General features: G+C 37.3%; 1 pseudogene; it reads right to left on the reverse strand.

Annotated features, from left to right (window-relative positions):
- The window catches only part of LOC149132334 (uncharacterized), a 6041-nt pseudogene extending 1766 nt beyond the window's left edge, over nucleotides 1-4275 (reverse strand).
- Nucleotides 4276-5000: the final 725 nt, after the last annotated feature.

The raw sequence follows: 5000 nt of genomic DNA on the forward strand, positions 1-5000 counted from the left end.
CTAGTGGGGATGATAGCGGCGGTGGTTGTAATAGTAGCAGTCGCAGTCGCAGTAGAGGTTGTAGTAGTGGTGGTGTTAGTAATGAATAGTAGCTGTTTTATTGCCTGAATAAAGTAAATAAATAAATATTACCATACAAGTAATATAATCTAATTCAACCTCCCATACTTCTTCAATGTAAAACTCAATATTGACAAGAATTTTCTAAGCCTGATTCAGAAACATTTCTCCACAAGGCAGGAATATTATAAAGTATTTAGTCGGCTAAAGTTAAAAGTAAGCTATAGCTGCATGACGAATATGAGGAGCATCACCGCAGGTGGTTGGTGTGCTAAATCATTTAATAAGCCCTATAACCCTGGAAAACATTTCTGCTGCCATTTATCTCCAAAATCCGTCAATTTAAACAACAAAGGACGTAACTGAAATTGTCAGAATAAAGTGTTATGACATTTTGGTAATTTATGAAAAAAATAATTTATTGAGTCACGGTTTAAGGCCCGAAGACACACAATTCCCTAACTCACATTGTAGAACGTGGGAGGACACCTTCAAAAGACTGAACTTAAAACCATAAGTTCACATGAAGCAAAGCAACACGGCCGCATTATCAATCTCTGAATTATATTCGAAAGAACAAAATATTGCAAGTGTTAATATCACCTAATCCATCCTGAACTTCAGCAACAAAAATTTCCATGAACATTCTTTAGTGAAAAGAAAAACTTCTTCATAACCAAACGACAACATTTTAAATACGAAGATATCAAAATTACGAAGACATCAAAATAAATACTACTTTGTTATTCCTAAAAGAACTATCCAGCCTGATTTAATCTAAACACCCGAACAACTGGAAATCTGTAAAGGACCATCCCGTATGCAAGAGAGACTAAACGTTAACAAGCAGACGAGCCACGCTGAAAAAAATCGACTGTGAAGGGTACTTGTTCCAACAGACTGTCCCGTTGGAGCATATATGTATACACCCACCCCCAAACACACACATACAGGGTGTAACAGGTAAATTGGGACCATTTAAATATCTTTATTATAATTGGTATAAATCAAACACTGCAAATTTTATGTTTATGCCAATTCATTCTGGAGAGTTTAGCACTTTTTTCAGCTCAATGTGACCGCCATTTGCTTTCTTTACCTGTTCAATCCATTTACGAAATGATGCCCATACCTTAGCCATTTCTTTCTTTTTCGTTTTACCGAATACTCGCTTGATCGAAGCCTTTAGTGAAGACATACAGTAGTGAGAAGTTGCGTTGGATATTACTTCAACTGCCTCCTATAGCCAAAAATCACACGGATGCAAATCTGGCGAGCTGGAGCGCCAGACATCTTTAGGGACAAACACGGGAAATTCCCTCTTCAAAATTCTTGTACTGTTTTCGAAGAATGGGCGGATGCGGAGTACTGTACAAACATGACTCGATTTGCATCATAGTGCTTCCTAATCCATGGCAACAAACTTCTAAGATTGAGATACCATGTTGTGTTGATTTTAAGACCCACTTTAATGAAATGAGGAGGCATCAATTTCCCATCACTTGCAACAGCTCCAAAGACCACAATGAAAGCTTGATTCTTGCTATGCATAGCTGAAAGAACTTGAGAAGGGTCGTACGCTATCACTCGTGAGTTTTGACGGTTCGTAACTTCGTCTACCATGAACTTCTTTTCATCTACGAAGATGCAGACGTCTCCGCCACGATATTTGAGACGTCTAAGAACTTTGGAACTTCTTTCAGCTCAAATGGTTTTGGAGCAGGTAGTTAGAATGTTATGGTGTCTCCTCATATACGATTTAATATGGAGGTCTTGTCTCACAGCCCTAGAAATGGTCATTTTACTGATTCCTCGATCCTGAGCCAACTTTGCCATCGATTTTGATGGGTTCGATTCAGTCGATCTGCCAAGAAGCGAGGTGTGCCTTTTCGGTCACTGCGAGGACTGTGAGGCTTTCTCTGAAGATCTCGATTTTTCTTCAAACTGGCTACAACCATGAAAACAATAGATTTGACTTACTTTGTGGGTCAAACAATGTCCCCAGCACTTTTGCCGGCGAGGAATAATTCGGCAATTACGCTTCTACGGTTTAATTCTTTGCTGACATTCATAATTTGTTCAATCAGAAATAAAAAATAGTACAAGTGAATATTCAAGTTGAGACTCCAAACAAAATCTATACAATTAGAAACTTGTCCAAATTTACCTGTTACACCCTGTGTATATACGAGGGGTGTATGAAAAGTCTCGAGCCTCAAAAAAAACAAAACATGATACAAGACTTCTGATTATTTATGTTTCATCATAGTCCTCCTCGATGGCTGAACACTTTCTCCAGCGGCGCTGAAGCGCCATTATCCCGGCGTAGAAGAACTCTTTTGTTTGAGACTCCAAGAAACTTCCTACAGCATCTATGACGTCATTGTCACTGGCAAAATGGTGTCCAGCCAGGGCTTTTTTTCATTTTTGGGAATGTGTGCAGCAAATGTGTGCAGTAAATGCAGCTGTTACTCTTTGTAGTGTTGTTGAAGTCAGTGTAGCTAATGCAACTGTTGCAGTAGTTATATTTATTGTGAAGATTGTGAATCGACTGAAGTTGTTACTACTGGAGCCGTAATTACAGCAACTGTTGTTGTTGCACCTGGTGCAAGTAATATTTTTGCTGTCGTTAAGTTTGAGGTTATGCAGTTGTTGCTGTCGCTGCGGTAGTTGTTGTTTGACTTACTGCAGTTAGTGCACGTTGTGTCACTGTTATAGTTTATAGTGATGTTGTTGCAGCTACTGCCGTTATTGCACCTGGTACAGCTGGAAGTTAACGTTGTTGTTGTTGAGATTGTAGAGTTAGTGCAGTTCTGGCTGCTGATGTTGTTGTAGTTTCACCAATTGCAGTTAGTACATGTTGTGTCACTGCTACAGTCTATAATGTTGTTATTGATGTTGTTGTAGCTACTGCCGTTATTGCACCTGGTGCAGCAGAAAATCGTTGTTGCTGTTGAGATTGTGGAGTTAGTGCATCTGTGGCTGTTGATGTTGCTGTTGTTCTCTGACTAATTGCAGTTAGTGAATGTTGTGTCACTGTTACAGTATATAATGTTGTTGTTGCAGCTACTGCCGTTATTGCACATGGTGCAGCTGGAAGTTAACATTGTTGTTGAGATTCTGGATTTAGTGCAGCTGTTGCTGTTGATGCTGTGGTTGTTTCACTTACTGCAGTTAATGCATGTTGTGTCACTGTTATAGTTTTTATAGTGTTGTTGTTGTTGTTGCAGCTACTGCCTTTATTGCACCTGGTGCAGCTGAAAATTGTTGTTGTTATTGAGATTGTGGAGTCAGTGTGACTGCTGATGTTGTTGTTGCGGTTTCCCCTATTGCAATTTGTGCATGTTGTGTCACTGTTACAGCTTTTAGTGTCGTTGTTATTATTGCTGTTACAGCTACTGTTGTTACTCCATCTTGTGTGTCTTTCAAAGGGGCTGTTGTTGTGACTGTGCAATTTATGCACCTATTACTGCTGGTATTGGTGTTGTTTTTTTACAGGTACTGCACTTAGTGTAGATATTGCACTCTGTAGTGTTGTTGCTGGTGTAACTATTGAAGTTAGTTCAGCTGGTAATGATGCTGCGGTTACTGCAGCCATTGCAGCTAATGCTGCCGGTGTTGTTGTTGTTGAGATTGTGCAGATATTGCAGTTTTTAACACTGCTGCCGTTGTTGCAAACTACTGCACATGAGGCAATTGGACATAAAGTGTTGTTGCAACCGCTGCAGCTTCTGTAGTTAATGCAATTGGTATTACTGGTGCTGCTGCTGTTGTTTTTGATATTGCTGTTATTGTTGTTGTTGATCTTGTTCTTGTTGCTGCTGCAGTAGTTGTTGCCGTGACTGCAGTTAATGAAGCTGTACTATTGCTGGTCTTGTTCTTGTCACTGTTGTTGTTGTGGCTGTGGCTGTTGTTGTCGACATCAATGTCGACTCAGTTACTTCTAATGCTATTCCAGCTATTATTGTTGTTGTTGTTATTGTTGCTGTTGTTGTTGTTGTTGTTGTTATTGATGTTGTTGGTGCTGCTGCTGTTGCTGTTGTATTGTGCAATGTGCAGTGCAATAAAGAAGAGGAAATTGGCAAGTTGTGCAGTGTAGCAGCATAATTGCAGATAATTGTCTGTTAGTTGTTTTTATATATATTTGTATGTGTATATATGTATGTGTGTCAGTGTTTGTATGTTCGTATGTGTGTGCATAGATATATGCATAACCATTTGCGTGTATATGTGTATGTATATGTATGTATATGTGTATGTGTATACATGTATATATGCATGTATATATAAGTATATATATACATATACATATATATATACTTATATATATATATATATTTATATATATATATATATATATATATATATATATATATATAAGTATATATATATATATATATATATATATATATATATATATATGTATATATACTTATATATACATATACGTACATACACACACGCATATGTATATGCATATATATATATATATATATATATATATATATATATATATATATACATACACACACACACACATATATATATACATATATACACTTATATATACATATATATATATAATTATACATACATATACATACATACACACACACACACATATACAATATATATACGCATACATATGTATGCATGTGCACACACGCATACATAGATGCAAACATACATATGTTATTACGCACATATACCCTCACTAACCACTTACATATGTTTAAGTATCTACGATACACACATACACACACAGACACACACACACGCACACACACACACATCTTTGCCCTCTCTTTCTCGCACTAATTATTTCTCTTTACCTCTCTCTTTCATTTTATTCTGCCCTCCTCACACTTTCTCCTCAATGTCTCACATTTTCTTTATCATTCTATTCTCTCACGCTCATTATTTTTTTCTCTCTCTCTTTC

This window comes from Octopus bimaculoides, chromosome 16 (assembly GCF_046866305.1).
Source record: "Octopus bimaculoides isolate indiv1 chromosome 16, ASM4686630v1, whole genome shotgun sequence".
NCBI classification, from domain to species: domain Eukaryota; kingdom Metazoa; phylum Mollusca; class Cephalopoda; order Octopoda; family Octopodidae; genus Octopus; species Octopus bimaculoides.